General features: G+C 39.9%; 1 long non-coding RNA gene across 1 annotated transcript; it reads right to left on the bottom strand.

Moving 5' to 3' along the window:
- Window positions 1-5,023: 5,023 nt before the first annotated feature.
- LOC138438933 (uncharacterized) lies at window positions 5,024-17,864 on the bottom strand. The gene is made up of 3 exons (XR_011256506.1): window positions 17,576-17,864; window positions 15,776-17,035; window positions 5,024-5,959 (listed from the first exon to the last, which is right to left on the bottom strand). It is a non-coding gene; the product is annotated as an uncharacterized lncRNA (long non-coding RNA).
- Between the last annotated feature and the right edge of the window lie 392 nt (window positions 17,865-18,256).

The raw sequence follows: 18,256 nt of genomic DNA, 5'->3' as shown, positions 1-18,256 counted from the left end.
ACCACACATCTTATATAAGATGAAAAAGGTCAGAAGATGGGGATTTGCAGCTGAAAATACAACTAATTTGCTAATGTTAATACACTAATGTATTTCTAACAATGTGAGAAGCAAAATATGCAGGCTTGCTGTTAGTCCTTATTTTAGCTACTGTTTGTAAGGCCATCATTGGTATATTTACAACTTTTAATTCTGCTCCTTATGCTGTGTTCCCTTTGCTTGAGGGTCTTTACCTTGTGGAATGACCCAGACCTTCATTCCTGAAGGATCTAAGCCAGTTGCTGCCTGTGCTGGTGGTGTCTTCCTTTAACTTGTGCCTCTGGGCATGTAAGTATTGAAACTAAGGAAGTTCCCCAGAGGATGCCTTGAGTCACAAACATTTCTTATTCCCATGATATGGAGGCCCTCTGTTTCCCTGTCATCATCAGGATCAACCTCCACCCCCTCACCCCTACCAGCAACAATAACAATCCCCTACTTGACCTGTGGCTGAAGTGACATAAGTCAAAAGTGACCAGGTGGCGGTCTGAACTTCCTCAGCTGAATCTGTTGCACTCTTGGCAACAGCATTTCTCCCTTGGGATCTGACACTTACAGACCAACAGCACTTAAAGTTGTGAGAACAAGAAACACACGTTTTACAAGTGTCTTGGGGGCAATGGTGTGAAGCCACTTCACATCTCCCTCCTAATTCTTGGACCCACATTTCCTCTCTGAGTGAAAAGGGACAATGTATTGGTTACTGGTCTGAGCAGATACTTGCTGGACAGCAGATTGTAATTGCTCTCCTGATGAGGCCGCACTGAGACTGAATGAGGCAAACCTAGAGCCTTTTTTCCTCCTGGCTGCTGCACAAGCACTCAGGGCTCAGGTGTTCATTCTGGTTTAGAACAGCTTGAGTGACATGGAGTTGGCCTAGCTTAATATGTCTGTCTCTGCCTTGTCCCCAAATGCTACTTAAACACATGCAAATGAAACACACAACTGTTTGCAGTGTTTCTGGTGTTAAAAAAAAAAAAAAATCCTGAAAGTGACATTTTTTTCTCTTTTGAAGGCTCCCTGGCCCCCCTGCCCCCACTCTCTTTCTTTGGTGGGCCCATTTCAAATGTGTTAAATGTAGGAAAAAATGTCATCAAAAGGAGGAAAACAGGTGGAGAAGAAAGAGATGAAAACACTCTTTGACAGTTCACTTCTGTTTTGCAGCTGTGAGAGCCGCAGATTTGAATTGTGCTACCTCCCTCAGTCACCAAGCTAATTAATTCTCTTAAAAACAAAAAAAACCCCACATCTCCTTCCTTCAATCAATGTCAACAGCCAATTACAATCTTTCATCACCCAAAGTGTAATAACACAAATGTTATCAGGGAAGGAAACAGTTGGATTGACAAGATTAGAAATTTTCACTCCTTCTTCCTTAATCTTGTAATCACATGGTAGGCAGCAGTTTACAATAATATACACCCCAGTTTGCCAGTGAATTACTCCGGAAAGGCTTTGTGTAAATTCCCCATCATGTCATGTCTACTCTGGGTACAGAAGCACGTGTCTTCCTTCAAGAGGCATGGGATGAATTAAGATCGACCCCTTAGAGTTTTTCCCTCATCTATTAACCACTGCAGAAGGTTGTTAATTATGCAAAGAGGGGCAGCCTTGACGGAATATATAACCACGAATGGCATTTAAGGGTGTCAGAAAATGGAGACAGCTGATGGTGACAGAAGGTGTTTCACCGATGCTAAGATTAGCACTTTGCTGTCATGTGCTGGACAACAGAAGGCTCTCCTTGTCTTATGAGGATCAAATATTTGTTGATGTGATTTGGGTGTTTTCCCTAACGTCTTTGGGAAGCCCAACTTATTGGTGCTCAAAACCCACACTCCCCACCATCCCAGGGGGTTGAGCGTAACGGTTTGAATTTTAGATCACAAGTGGGATTGTGAAAAGAATGTCACATAAAATTGTTATAAAGAAATTGACTTAAAAGAACTGATTCCTAGCTCCCATCCTGCCAGGCTCGGCGGGGAGTCCCAAATTCTGTCTTTGCCATGGCTCTCGCATCTCCCTGGTGTTGAACAAAGACCCAGGAGGCTCCTGCGATGTTTGTTTAGAAAATGAATGGGAGGGAGGTTCTGATTTCTGACCATTCTTGATGTTGGGATCCCTGAAGCCTGGTGACCCTGCATCCCCAGTGCCTGCCCTGGAAACGCTTGTCTTGGTGTCTCCTTGTCTGTGTTCCTCTAAGTATTTCCCTGGCTCACCCCAGGTGTGTGAGCACAGAGCCTCTGGAGGGGGGATTAGAACAGGCAAAGGCTTTTAATGGAGAAGAAGGATGGAAAGTCAGAGGCAGATCAGTACTCAGAGAAACACTGTGCAACTGTAGACCTGGTTTCTCCTGCCTTGGGAGGAGCCTTTAGAGCTCTGGCCATTTAGAGAGAAGGTTTAGAGCCTTCTGTCTACCTGGAATTCTTCTAGCTTACAAGAGGACTTAGCCACCCTGCCACTAACTCCTCTTTCTCCAGACTGGGGATGGTGCGACTGGCACCCAGTGTGGTCTAGGGAGGGCCCAGGCATCTGCTGTTGCATCCATGTCCACTGCTTGATTCTAGTTCCTAAAGGACGATTTCTCCTTCCTGAGTGGCTACAGGAATTTTGGCTGATCTTAGAACTTATATGAGAGCAACCACGCTGCTTTCAGAGCCTCTCTGCGGCAGAAACCGGGACACACTTTCTTACTTTCCCAAAGCCCTCTTCGTCATTCCTGCCGGGGCTCCTTGACTGCTCTCATGCCAGAAGGACTTGGTATCCTATAACTGAATAGCCCAGCAAGGCAGGAAGACCAGGCTTAATATTAACCAATGCTGGAGTCACACAATTTTGATATAGGGTCAGATCTTGGCAGTCAACAGGTGAGTCAACAAAATCAGCATTATTTCATACTGAAAACATATGTCTCAAACCTCTGAATCATCCTTAAGTAGCCAAAATATAACCACTGTAGGCAGTTTATGGAAGACACAAATTATCTGGGCTCAGCACACTTAGTGCCTTGTGCTTGACAATCTCCCACCAAGAGTGTATGAAAATGCATCTATTTCAAATCAAGGATGTACACACTCTGCTGTGGATACTGCAGGTTGAGTTCGTGTCACATATAGCTAAGGCGCAGATTATACAAACACACGTCACGGGCACAGTCTGTGGGCATTCAAAGGTGCTGGTGGCAAATGCGGCCTGTATTCGCCTCTGCCACTTTCAGTACACAGACTGCCCTTGGCAGATATCACTGGTGGGGCATGCCAACTGCCTGTTTTGCAAGCAGGAATATATGCTGATAAATGAAGCTTTAAAATACACAATCAGTGACAAGGTACTGGTAATGGGCTATGAAGGATAAGAATTCTCACTATTTTAAAATGCATTATTCCAATTAATTATTGATTATCACAATTCACAAGTACTGTGCTGAACTATAAAAATACCAACCTGGAACAACTTGGAACTAATTTCAAGGCTCTTACAGTGAAACGTGGTAATTATACTTACTGATGGTCCCTATCACCTAGAAACAACTACTGAAAAATACTGGTACATTTCTAATTTTTTCTATGCCCAGATACCATATACCAAAATTAGATAATTAAATATACAGTTTTATGTCTGTTTTATTAACACCATTTTGTTTGTAGTTCTTATATGCCTTGAGATTGTTTTAATGACTTCATGTCATTCTGTTACATAAATATTACACTGTTTAACAATAATGTTAAATATTAATAATGTTTAATGGTAAACAATAATATTTAATATTTCCTAAACTTTATTATAAATAGTGATTGTATGAACACTCTTGTATATAAATCTGTTTGCCCTGATCAGATTTCTTTCTTATAGTACATACCTCAAACTAGATCTATTGGTCCATAGGCTGTGAACATTTCTAGATTCTTAAAGCCATATGGCCCAGTTTTAGTGGCTCTATAATTCACGTAATTCATTAGGCAAGTATTTTTTGAACAAGCTGCTAATGTGCCAGGTACCGTGCTCCGCCACTTACAGGTGAGCAAAATCAATAGAAGCTCTATCTTTACAGAACCTATACTCAACTGAGAGGCTAGATCTAACCTGAGAACAAGAATCTTTGTAAATTTATGTTAAATTTCATGCAGAATTAAGAGTTTTGAATAAGGTAAAAATAACAAAATGAAAACTTTGGCTCTCCAAATGCCGTTTATGCAAATAATTCCAACAAGTTAAAATCTGCTAAGCATTTTAGCAGCAGTCAAATTACCCATAAATTATGTGATTAAAATTATGTGTTCAGTTGGTTAAGGTTATGGAGGAATATTAGAAATTGATTCAACTCCAAATGATGCTCAGAGAAACAAAAACACTGTTATTGTACTTTCACAATTTGAAAATATAAATGACTAATTCACATGTGAAAAGAGTTGTCTATCTTTCTAAAACATCATATAGAAAAATTGCCCAAAATATTAGGAATGGGAAAGTTTAAGAGGAAGAGTCTATTGGGAATTTCTATATAATGTGATGGGTTAAGCTACATGATGGCTCCCCTTCCTGTTCTAAATCCATAGATATTCTGGGGAAAAGTGTAACAAGGAAGGGAAGAAAGAGGTAAGGAGAAATATTAACCTGCTGGGGTCCAGCCCCGGTGGATCCAGGGAATTCGAAGCAGGGATGGAGTCGGAGTTTGGGAAAGGACTATTTAATTAGAAATATAAAGAGATTAGGAAAGAATAGTGTAGTAGGAAAATTAGTGGAGAAAAGAGGCTGAATAACTTGGTTTATGCGAAAAACTAATAAAACCTTGAGACAAGAGGTTTGCACCATCTACATTAGGCCACCAGCACCCACTTGAATAGCAGAGGGTGCCCTGCCTTGGGCTCCCTCTCACGTGGATCTTAGAAGCCAGGGCAAGGAAGTAGACTTGGCGAGCTTCCGCGCTCCAGATGGGAATTCAGCTGGAAAAGGGGAGAAAAGAACGACATGGGGGAGCACAGTATCAGTGCAAGACTCACAACTTTATTTTCAAAATCAGCTTATATACCCCAAGTTGTACATAAAGAAATAATGGAATATGCAGAGTTATGCAGGGGCAGCAGTCCTGACCCTCATTGAGACCAGGCTTTCTTTTTGCATACCTTCCCGTATACAAAAGGTCTCAGGTGGTTTACATTATCTTCTGGCCAAGAGGCCTGTTAACATTTTTATGGCTCTCTTCCTAGATAAATGTCTATCAACCAGAAAAATTCTTTTTCCCTAGAAGAGTTTTTTCTTTACTCTGCATCACCCTCAAAGTACTAAATAAAGTTACATTCCTGTAGAACAAAGGTGCAGTGGGTTATAACAAAGAAAGTACTTAACTCAAAGATCTAATGTTGCTAATACCAGGTCTACTACCTGTTTTTTCTATATATGAACTATATCTACAAATAAAAGATATGAAAATTTGGCAGCAAGTATTGGCTCAACAAATGAAACCTTTAATCAGTCCTATTCTAATGATTTTGACTCCTTGGAAGCCCCTACATTCCTAGGATGTTTTAAGCTTCCTGTGCCTCTCACGGTTGGGAGGCCGCAAACAATCACATGCACAGCTCTAAGAGTCTGGCAGGCAGGCTAGAAAGCCATCAGAGGGGTTTTTGGATTGAAACACTCTTATTATGCCCAGGAGATTTATTGTCTAAAAGCTCTAAATTAACTTCTTCCAGAATAAGGTGGGGGGGGGGGGCGTGGGGACAGCCCCCTGTTAATGTCAGAAGAGTAGGTGGAAAGCATAACACAGTAAAGCAGGCAGACTCTGGTTTTTGGGGGTGGATGCTCAGGAAATTCCAGGGGGAACCCCTGAAGCCTGATCACGCCTTTGGATTTTATCAGGCTTCCTTCCTCATGACCTTTGCCACGGGCGGGATTCCTCACGCTGGCTCCCAGCATTAACCTATGAACCAGGAGAACAATATTGTCATATATAGATCTCCTCTATCAGATATACATATATAACAAAGAATTAATATCCAGCATTTATTTTAAAAATCTCCTAAAATTAATAAAGAATAGCCATAGAACAGAACAGCAGGCAAAAAGACATGAGCGGTATTTCACAGAATAAATAACATCCAGTGGCCTCTAACCATGAAAGGATGCTCAAACTCATTAATAATTAAAGAAATACATCCTAAAACCAGAGTGATATGTCATGCTACAGTCATCAGATTGGCCAACACTGAAGTCAGAAAACGGCAAGCGTGGACAAAAAGTGTATCAGCAGGAACTTTTTACGCAGTGCTGTGGAGTGTAAATTGGCACAGCAGACTTGAAAAAGAATTGATGATACCTTTTAAAGCTGAACACATGTCTGTCTTGGGACAAGAAATTCCACTCCTTGCTCTACCGAAGGAGAAACTCTTGTACATGTGCACCAGCCAGCAAATCCAAGACTTCGCAATAGTGCTGCCTACTTTGTGAAGTAAAAATAAATGAAAAAGACCAAAACTGTCATTGACCAGAGAATGAAGTCCACAAAGATGAATCTCAAAGATCTATCGTTGAATGAGAAAAACAAATCTCAGATGACGACAAACATTTTCATACAGGTCAAAAATTAGCAACTGCAAACAATAGGTACTATTTAAAAAAAAAAAAAAGGTAATGACAAGCTGAAAACTGAGAATTATGGTTATTTCTGCCTCCTGGGCTTACATTTTAATAAGGAGAAATATATGGTAAACAAGATAAATAATGAAAATCAATGGTGAGAGTGCTGGAGAGAGAAATGAAGCAGGGAAAGGGGGTAAGGGTTGGATGGAGGGGACGGGGGCTTTAGATAGATTTTACATAGGATGATCAGGAAGGCCTAAGGCAGTGATGTAAGGACAGAGACCTGGAAAGGTGAGGGGAGCAAGCCAGGTGGTTATCTGGGGGAAGAGTGTCCGAGACAGGGTCACATCAAGTTCATACTTTCTCATCAGTAGCTTAACTTCATATGTGTGTCAGAACCAGAAAATATCCTTCACCTTAAAGCTTCCATGTCTTTTCTATTTTTCCTTCATTTGCCAAGCTTTCTGAATCAGATATTGATTGGCTTTTTAAGGACCTGCCTCCCAAACAAGCCAAGTGGAGTTATTAGGTAAAACTAGTGCCTCTGCCCTCCAAACCTTTATTTGGCAGAATTCATAGTTAGATCAGGAATTCTGCTATAATTTACAAGTACTTCCATTTTGGGAAACACAGATTGGATCTCTATACCTAAGCTCTATGATCCAAGAAATAAATAATTTAAATTTCTACAGTGGCAATTGCAAATACTTTTGACTTTACAATTGGTAGGAAGCACTGTTTCTTATAGGAGTTAGAGAATTAGAGGTATGCATTAGGATAATACAATTTTTGAGAGAACCTTATAAACTCGAGTGAAAATTAGATTGGGGGGCTTTAGTGTCTGGGATTCTAATTTAACATGCTGTGAATTCACCTCATCAAATTGCTGAGCTAATCTCCCATGCCAACAACTGCCCAGGTTAATGAAAAACCTGGAGCTTTTCTCATGTTAATAAATAAGAGAAAATATAAAACTGCAGACCCTTCTCCTTCTTAAAGGCAAGCAAGAAGTACGTGACCTTAGCTGAGCCACTTTGATTGCATGGAGGCTTTCTAATTAGTAGATCATATTGCTCTCATCTTTCATAGTTCTTGTTCAACAAAACTTGCTGCATATGCTTTTTCAAAGTAGTGATGCTGCAAATTCTGTCTGGTGCTCCGCTGATTATTATACGGAGGAGCTGTTATTTATGTGTTAATCTCACGATCTCTCTAAACGACACCCTTGGCTATCAGTACAGTTTGGGATAGGGATGTTTTCATTAATCGGGTACTCTAGGGAAGAATTTTTACACATGTGACCACGTCTCCAAAAAGTATGAAAATGATTATTAGTATGTGACGTTTATTCAGTTGGAGATCTGCATGGCAAAAAAGCAACATCTCACCATTTCACCAACACTTAGTGAGAAGTCTTTGTGTAGAGGGTTTGATGTGCTTTGGGAGAAGAGGGTCAGGCCATTCTCTGGGTGCCCTGACACCTCCCTTACCCACAGGGACTCTGCTTGGGTCCTGCACTGAGAGAAAGCAGAGTACAGAATTCTAGGTATTGTTGCCATTCAATGGCTTTTAGTCACAGCCCAGATTTCATTTTTCCCCTCATTCCTCTTTTAGTTTTTGGCTAGTTTTGGTAAAGAATTAAACATTATGTATATATAAATTATTCTATAAATACAAGCCTATCTGTGTATTATATACAGAGATGTGTACATTTTTAGTGAGTTTTATTTTAGTGAGTTTTTCCTTACTCTATTTGTATTGTTCTGTTTATATTTTTATCCCATTTTATAATTTATTTAGTCTCTGCATTCTCTGTTTTGTATTTTTAAATGTATTATTACACATTCTAATGTAACATTTCTAGAATACTTAGTTTGAGCTTTTAGTTTAAAATAGTTGTTTCACCTTCTCAAATGTTTTTCATTTAACGAGTCCAAGATGTAGGATTTTTACTATGGAATTATTTTTGTTTTAGTTTTTATTTATTCTTGATTTCTTGGTTTTTCAGTTCTTGTTCTTAGGCTTTTACGTATCTCACTAATTGGATTTTTATCTTTCTGTATTTAAATTATTTTATTTCTCACATTGTCCACATAGAAATGGAAAGACTGACTGCTCATGACCCGTACATAGAATGAGCTTATCAATTATTATCTACATTAGGATGCTTTTGAGAATGAAAATGGAGTTTTGTTAGGAATTTTGCTGGGACCATGGGCATAAACTGGGGACAGTCCCAAGAACACCAGGATGCACGATCATTCAATCAATAAGGGAATTTTTAGGTCCTTCCCCACTTCAGCACTCCTAGGTACCATGAATCACAGTAGCATTTCTGTTTTTTCCCTAATAGATCTTTCATATTTTCCAACAACATGTGGCCAAAAGTACTTATAAAACTAGCTAATGCTTATGGAGCATTTATCATTTGACAGGTACTTTATGTAGACAGTTCTGGAGGGAACAGGGAGTAGACTTCCCCTGAAGGGAGATGTAGTTTCTTCCCAAACTGGGATGGTGTAGTTAGCATCCCAGTTGGCCTTTCCTGTGCTGATGAGAGTTTCTGAGTGTTCAGACACAGCAGTCTCTGATATTCTTCCTGGTGGCTTAAAGTCAGAAGAATAGTTCACTGACAATGGTCTCTCAACAGTCCTGACTGACTTGTGAAATAATACCTAACCACAAGAAGGCTGACAGCCAAGGAATTGATGTTTTCTAACTGTGGTGTTGGAGAAGACTCTTGAGAGTCCCTTGGACTGCAAGGAGATCCAACCAGTCAATCCTAAAGGAAATCATCCCTGAATATTCATTGGAAAGTCTGATGCTGAAGCTCCAGTACTTTGGCTACCTTATGTGAAGAACTGACTCATTGGAAAAGACGCTGATACTAGCAAAGATTGAGGGCAGGAAGAGAAGGGGGCGACAGAGGACGAGATGGTTGGATGGCATCATCGACTCAATGGACATGAGTTTAGAGCAAACTCTGGAAGACGGTGAAGGACAGGGAAGCCTGGCATGCTGTAGTCCATGAGGCTGCAAAGAGTCAGACATGACTGCGCATAAAGAAGTGGTATGGAAGGGGCTCCTGGCAGGCTGTCCACTTACGCTGCCTTTTTCTAACTGTGTATTCTTATGCTTTTTTGTAGTTTAACTCTTTTCTCTGGTGACAAAAGGAATTTCCTTGTACATGCAGTCCTTTCCTCTCATTATAAGGGACCTGGGAAAGATGGCTAATGCAAGGTTAGCCCTAGTCGGACTTCTTTTCTAAATGGGAGAGCCATACTTCTGCTGACCACCTTCTTTGACAGAGCCCTAACTGGACAGCCATCACCCTCTTGGATTTCCAGAAGTTTAGAGGAATCCATCCTACCTCCACAAACAGACCTTAGCTGTCCCTGATGAAAAGCTGGTCTCTTGCAATAATTATCACTATCATATTTTATTGAATCTAAGGTGTTATAGATTATAACATACACCATTATTTTACATTCCACCAAGAAAGAAAAACAACGCTGCCAATTCAGCTATGGCATGCCATCAATTTTAAAATGTGCCCTGATTTTTAAAATATTTTTTAAAATGTGTCTCTCAGAATTGATGGAATACTTTCTTTTTCCTTCAATTTTCCACCACTTGATTATTAATTCTCCACCAAGACCCACCACAGGGAGTTGGAGACTTGAGGTTGGAGACCTCATTCATTACAATGTGATTAATTACAACCCCACACCTCTAACCCACTCTCCGGTCTGCAAAAGGACATTTCCATCAGTCCTTCCATGGCTGAGCCTGGCAGTGGAAGAAACAGGGACTTGAGTGAGTTGCCTAAGGTCAGACTCCAAGCTGATGGCTGAACCAGGGCTTGAACTCAGGAATTTGGACAGCAGCCTTACATAGTTAATAATAATTATGTTATAGTGCCTCTCTACCTATTTAGATAGGGCCTCTCAAACAATTTTATATAGTCTGCATCACTGGACATTCTAAGAAATGGCTGTGTCAAACAGACTATTCAATGCCTACATGATATGGAGAATATGGCCCATGTGTTCAGACAGCATCCACTTTGGGAGAACAAGGAGAGGAAAGTTCCCCAAGTCTCATTATCAAGAAAGGCTATTGCTGCTCCTGGGCAACAACTTGTCTTATGTTAAGGTCACCATGAATCATGAAACTGTGGCACTGATCATGCTTATTTTGTACTGTGACTAAGATCAAACCAGTCAACCCTAAAGGAAGTCAACCCTGAATATTCGCTGGAAGGACTGATGCTGAAGCTGAAGCTCCAATATTTTGGCCACGTGATGTGAAGAGTCCACTCACTGGAAAAGACCTTGATGCTGGCAAAGATTGAGGATGGGAGAAGGAGGGAACAAAAGAGGATGAGATAACTGGATGGCATCATTGACCCAATGGACGTGAGTTTGAGCAAGCTCTGGGAGATGGTGAAGGACAGGGAAGCCTGGTGTGCTGCAGTCCATGGGGTCTAAAAGAGTCAGACACGACTGAGTGACAGAACAACAACTAGAGAGCTTAATTTTGCTCAATTTTCCTCTAAAAAATTACGGCTTGCACTTGACATATTAAAGCATCCTCTTTTCCCTCTTTGCTTCAATATCCTTACTTTTTCATGTGTTATCTGATTGAATTGAATGCACCACTGTATGTGTCCTCAGACCTTTCTGGAATGCAGTGGTAGGCCACACAGAGAGACAGATATCTTTATGAACTCTTAAAATGCTGTGCTTCCTAGAAATTGAAATGCATGTGTCTAGGTTGAAATGGCAGCATATTAGCAGCCTCCTATCCTAACTTCCCATTCAATAAATAATGAAAGACACTTCCCTTATAAAATGCAAGCAAAACGAAAGTAACAAAAGCAACTGGTACTAGGAATGAAATCTAAAGTTAAGTTCACATGCAAAATCTCAGAATACTTATTGAGTACAGGATCCTGGGAGAGCAGAAAGAAAATATGACTTGGGAAAAGCAGAATAAATATTTTAAAAATGTAAAAAGAGTTCAGTCAGCTCTCACCTCTTTCTTTTCCTAGTAGAATACAGAAATCAGATATCCTCCATTACTTTAGAACTATTTTCTGAAATACTTCCCTTCTCTCACTTTCCCTTCAGGATTTTTTAGCTTAAGAATTTGACAGTAAGAATGTAATCATATAAAAGAATTGGTAGTAAACATTAACATTAGTGAAAAATCCAGAGAGAAATAAAATAACATAAGAATTGAGGATAAAGCCAAAACAGCTCTTAAAAATTTATTTGGGGAAAATAGAAAGAGGGGTGAGGCTCTATAAACTGAGTCTAAAATTCCTAAGTAGGGCTTCCCTGCTAGTAGAGTGGAAAAGAATCTGCCTACCAATGGCAGGGGACACAGGTTCGATACCTGGTCTGGGAAGATTCCACATGCTGCAGGCAACTAAAGCGTGTCCACCGCAGCTACTGAGCCCAGGCTCTAGAACCTGCAAGCCACACTACTGAAGCCCCTGAGCCTAGAAACTGTGCTCTGCAACAAGAGAAGCCGCCACAAACAGAAGCCTGTACGTGACTAGGAAGAATAGCCCCCACTCGCCGCAGCTAGAGAAGGCCTGTTTAAAGCAGCAAAGACCCAGCACCACCAAAAATAAACAAACACTTTTTAAAAGTAACGAAAGCCCTAATTAAATGTATAATTGTGGGAATGGAAAAGGCAGGGAGAACTACAGACATTTTAAATTCCATGATATGTATCAGAGTAGGGGGGAATATACCTTTCAAATTACTATAGATGAAAAGAACAAAATTTATAGCCAAAGACATAAACCTATAAGTGAAATGGTTTACAAAGACAGCCTGTCAAAATATGAGAAGAAATGATAGGAAAAGGACTGAACTCGTCAGTATTAAAAAGAAATAAAAATAGTTTTGCTCCACACCTGAAATAAAAGGCAAAAACTCAGACTGAGTTAAAGAAGAGAGCACCCAGCTACATGGTTCTTATAATAGTGAGACCAAAATCAAATTACATAGAAAGAATAAGATTAAGAAGATAGAGTAAAATACATCAGCGAAACAGAAATAAGCAGAGGCGGCCCTGATACTATCAAAGGAAACTTCAAAGCAAAAAGGATTCTATGAAACATAAAGGACTCTTTCAGGACCCTTTTATTTTGAAACAAGGTGAAATCCTAATTATGAAATAGTCCTGAGCATTTATGAACTGATTAAGATAACATCAAAACCTAAATAGCAAGAAAACTAAAAGACTATAAAAAGCAAACAAAATAAAGGGAAAACATTTACTATAGCAAAAAATTATTTGATATTTAAGAAGAGACAGAAATAAAACTACAGTCTACAGAGAGATACTATAATACCAATATCATTTATGACAGAGCAAGTTGATAAAAATAAGAGGATATATCTTGTTTGAATAATGTAAATTAGAAAAAGTGAATTAGTAGATGGAGCAAAATTTTATGCCATAGACTTTCTTTTAAATCCCATTGATGATTTTTTAAAATTCAGCACATGCCAAGGCATAAAGGACATCAATAAAGTTTATAAAATATAAATTACAAAAGCCATATTTTCATTTCTTCATTATAATCCACCAAAACTAGACCTTATAAGGAAAAAGAACTCTCAAAATAACTGTCAGGCACAACAACAACAACAACCACCACCTAAGACTATAATGATAAATTCTTTAGGGTTGTACTTTTCGATTGCTCAGTGTAGTAGCCACTTGTAACATGTAGTTATTTACATCTAAATTAACTAAAAGTAAATATACTTAAGAATTCAGTTCCTCAGTCGCACTAGCCACATTTCAAGTGCTCAACAGCCTCATGGAGCTATTGATTGCCATACCAGATAATGCAGATATTTTTACATATTTCCATCATCACCAAAAGCTCTATTGAACAAGCACTGATTTTACAGAACATATTTTATGATCATAAGCATTTTATAAGAAAACATAGTTTTGAAAACCTCTCTATTGAAAATAAATATGGACCAATGACAAATTGGGATGGATATTTAAAACAAGAGGGGCCACTTAGTTAATATTTAATAGATAAAACTCTCATAAAAATATAACAAAAAAACAGTGACATCCTAGGATAAAAATGTAACAAAGATATGAACCAACAATTCACCAAGATGGAAATATGAATTAAAAAAATAAGCATATGAAAAACATTAAACCTAATCAATAAATTAACATTTTTCAACTATCAAATTAGTAATGATAATTATATGGGAATATAAATTTGGTGTAGCCACTATCGAGAAAAGAATGAAGCTTCAGCTACTCCACGTTCAAGGTCAGGAGGGGCGGCAGTGAGGAGATAACCCTCATCCAAGGTAAGGAGCAGTGGCTGTGCTATGCTGGAGCAGCCGTGAAGAGATACCCCACATCTGAGGTAAGAGAAACCCAAGTAAGACGGTAGATATTGCAAGAGGGCATCAGAGGGCAAACACACTGAAACCATAATCACAGAAAACTAGTCAATCTAATCACACTAGGACCGCAGCATTGTCTAACCTAATGAAACTAAGCCATGCCCTGTGGGGCCACCCAAGTCGGGCAGGTCATGGTGGAGAGGTCTGACAGAATGTGGTCCACTGGAGAAGGGAATGGCAAACCACTTCAGTATTCTTGCCTTGAGAACCCCATGAACAGTATGAAAAGGCAAAATGATAGGATACTGAAAGAGGAACTCTCCAGGTCAGTAGGTGCTCAATATGCTACTGGAGGTCAGTGGAGAAATAACTCCAGAAAGAATGAAGGGATGCAGCCAAAGCAAAAACAATACCCAGCTGTGGATGTGACTGGTGACAGAAACAAGGTCCAATGCTGTTAAGAGCAATATTGCATAGGAACCTGGAATGTCAGGTCCATGAATCAAGGCAAATTGGAAGTGGTCAAACAAGAGATGGCAAGAGTGAACGTCCACATTCTAGGAATCAGCTAACCAAAATGGACTGGAATGGGTGAATTTAACTCAGATGACCATTATATCTACTACTGCAGGCAGGAATCCCTTAGAAGAAATGGAGTAGCCATCATGGACAACAAAAGAGTCCAAAATGCAGTACTTGGATGCAATCTCAAAAACAACAGAATGATCTCTGTTCATTTCCAAAGCAAACCATTCAATATCACAGTAATCCAAGTCTATGCCCCAACCAGTAACGCTGAAGAAGCTGACATTGAACAGTTCTATGAAGACCTATAAGACCTTTTAGAACTAACACCCCAAAAAGATGTCCTTTTCATTATAGGGGACTGGAATTCAAAAGTAGGAAGTCAAGAAACACCTGGAGTAACAGGCAAATTTGGCCTTGGAATTCGGAATGAAGCAGGGCAAAGGCTAATAGAATTTTGCCAAGAGAATGCACTGCTCATAGCAAACACCCTCTTCCAACAACACAAGAGAAGACTCTACACATGGACATCACCAGATGGTCAACACCGAAATCAGATTGATTATATTCTTTGCAGCCAAAGATGGAGAAGCTGTATACTGGGAGCTGACTGTGGCTCAGATCCTGAGCTCCTTATTGCCAAATTCAGACTTAAATTGAAGAAAGTAGGGAAAACCACTACCATTCAGGTATGACCTAAATCAAATCCCTTATGATTATACAGTGGAAGTGAGAAATAGATTTAAGGGCCTAGATCTGATAGATAGAGTGCCTGATGAACTATGGACTGAGGTTTGTGACACTGTACAAGAGATAGAGATCAAGACCATCCCCATGGAAAAGAAATGCAAAAAAGCAAAATGGCTGTCTGAGGAGGCCTTACAAATAGCCGTGAAAAGAAGAGAAGCCAAAAGCAAAGGAGAAAAGGAAAGATACAGCATCTGAATGCAGAATTCCAAAGAACAGCAAGAAGAGATAAGAAAGCCTTCATCAGCGATCAATGCAAAGAAATAGAGGAAAACAACAGAATGGGAAAGACTAGAGATCTCGTCAAGAAAATTAGAGATACCAAGGGAACATTCCATGCAAAGATGGGCTTGATAAAGGACAGAAATGGTCTGGACCTAACAGAAGCAGAAGATATTAAGAAGAGGTAGCAAGAATACACAGAAGAACTGTACAAAAAAGATCTTCAGGACCAAGATAATCACGATGGTGTGATCACTCACCTAGAGCCAGACATCTTGGAGTGTGAAGTCAAGTGAGCCTTAGAAAGCATCACTATGAACAAAGATAGTGGAGGTGATGGAATTCCAGTGGAGCTATTTCAAATCTTGAAAGATGATGCTGTGAAAGTGCTGCACTCAATATGCCAGCACATTTGGAAAACTCAGCAGTGGCCACAGCACTGGAAAAGGTCAGTTTTCATTCCAATCCCAAAGAAAGGCAATGCCAAAGAATGCTCAAACTACCGCACAATTGCACTCATCTCACACACTAGTAAAGTAATGCTCAAAATTCTCCAAGCCAGGCTTCAGCAGTACATGAACCATGAACTTCCAGATGTTCAAGCTGGTTTTAGAAAAGGCAGAGGAATCATAGATCAAATTGCCAACATCCGCTGGATCATTGAAAAAGCAAGAGAGTTCCAGAAAAATATCTATTTCTGCTTTATTGATTATGCCAAAGCCTTTGACTGTGTTCAGTTCAGTTCAGTTCAGTCGCTCAGTCATGTCCGACTCTTTGTGACCCCATGAATCGCAGCACGCCAGGCCTCCCTGTCCATCACCAACTCCCGGAGTCCACTCAGACTCACATCCATCGAGTCAGTGATGCCATCCAGCCATCTCATCCTCTGTCATCCCTTTCTCCTCCTGCCCCCAATCCCTCCCAGCATCAAAGTCTTTTCCAATGAGTCAACTCTTCACATGAGGTGGCCAAAGTACTGGAGTTTCAGCTTTAGCATTATTCCTTCCAAAGAAATCCCAGGGCTGATCTCCTTCAGAATGGACTGGTTGGATCTCCTTGCAGTCCAAGGGACTCTCAAGAGTCTTCTCCAACACCACAGTTCAAAAGCATCAATTCTTTGGCACTCAGCCTTCTTCACAGTCCAACTGTCACATCCATACATGACCACAGGAAAAACCATAGCTTTGACTAGTTGGACCTTAGTCGGCAAAGTAATGTCTCTGCTTTTGAATATGCTATCTAGGTTGGTCATAACTTTTCTTCCAAGGAGTAAGCGTCTTTTAATTTCATGGCTGCAGTCACCATCTGCAGTGATTTTGGAGCCCCCCACAAAAAAAGTCTGACACTGTTTCCACTGTTACCCCATCTAATTCCCATGAAGTGATGGGACCGGATGCCATGATCTTAGTTTTCTGAATGTTGAGTTTTAAGCCAACTTTTCACTCTCCTCTTTCACTTTCATGAAAACTCTTTTATTTTATAGTTTATAGTAATAAGAGTATGATGAGATGGTGAGTCATCTGTTAAAGACAAAAAAAAAAATACATTTGATAAAATCATTCTAGAAAAGCCTCCCAACTCAATCCTCCAGGAGCAGTGGTAATTTTTTTAAAATACAATGCCTTAACGCACCCCCCCACCCCAACCACACACACACACACAGATCCTTATCTAATTGACTTGGGATGGAGCCTGGATATGGGTGTTTTTTAAACTTATGGAGAGAGTGAGTTGCGGATCAAGCTGAGAACCATTATTCCGGAGACAACTTCAAGGTCTAGGATACAACAGAAATCCTATTTGAACTCGGGACTTGAAGAATAAGGTCCCAATGTTTGGCTTCCCATATGCAGCTCTACCAGGTAGCCAGTTGACCAAGTTCCCAATATATCTATGTTCTGGGAACTTGGCAAAGAAAGAAGACTGCAAGGGAATCAGGGGAGAGAGGCACTAAGACACACCCTTTGCCCCAGATTGGTACAACGGAGCAGTGGGTTTATCATGTGCTTTCATAAAGGTAATCAAAGTTACATTAGAAAATAATAAAAGAGTCGACATACCTGGAGTGGTCAAAATACTAGGGCATGTAAGCAGCTACAGGCATGGTCCCTGGAGAGCAGGCAAGACCCCAAGACTTTCTCATTAATGCAGGAACCAGATGCTTTCCGCTGATGCCTTGAAAACTCTATAAACCCCTAGAAGTGGGATGAGATCCCAGGTTAAAACCAAGGGAGATAAGATTGTCCTGAATTGATAGAGAATAAGATTAAATTTCTTTCACTTTGGATTTGACTTAAGAGTTTGTGGCCTGAGGTATCTGTACTCACTCACTATACACACATCACTTAGCTTAACCATCAAAGAGTCCTGACAGGCAAACCTGTTATAATCCTAGATTTATGGATGAGAGCACTTTGATTCAGATAGAAAGCAATTTACATTTCTAACATTTTTTTTTGCCTTATATATTTTGATGTTATATGATTCAATTTCTAAGCATTCATGACTGTTACCCCTTGGTAATGGGATGTGCCTATTTTAATGGAAAAGGGTGTTTTATGTATCATTTAATGATTGTTATCTTGACCTCTTATTTTGTCTGATTATAAAATTGCTGCTCTGCTGTTTTTCTAATTTGTGTGATGTTTCTTTTGATGCTTCTGTAAGCGTGTCTTTTAGGTACCACTAACTTTTCTACAATCAACAGGTAATCTGGGAAGGGAGGGAAGAAGGAGGAAGGA

The sequence above is a fragment of the Ovis canadensis genome, chromosome 4, assembly GCF_042477335.2.
Source record: "Ovis canadensis isolate MfBH-ARS-UI-01 breed Bighorn chromosome 4, ARS-UI_OviCan_v2, whole genome shotgun sequence".
In the NCBI taxonomy this organism is placed as follows: Eukaryota; Metazoa; Chordata; class Mammalia; order Artiodactyla; family Bovidae; genus Ovis; species Ovis canadensis.
Note: the sequence above shows the minus strand (reverse complement) of the source record. Positions and strands in the feature narration are given on the sequence as shown.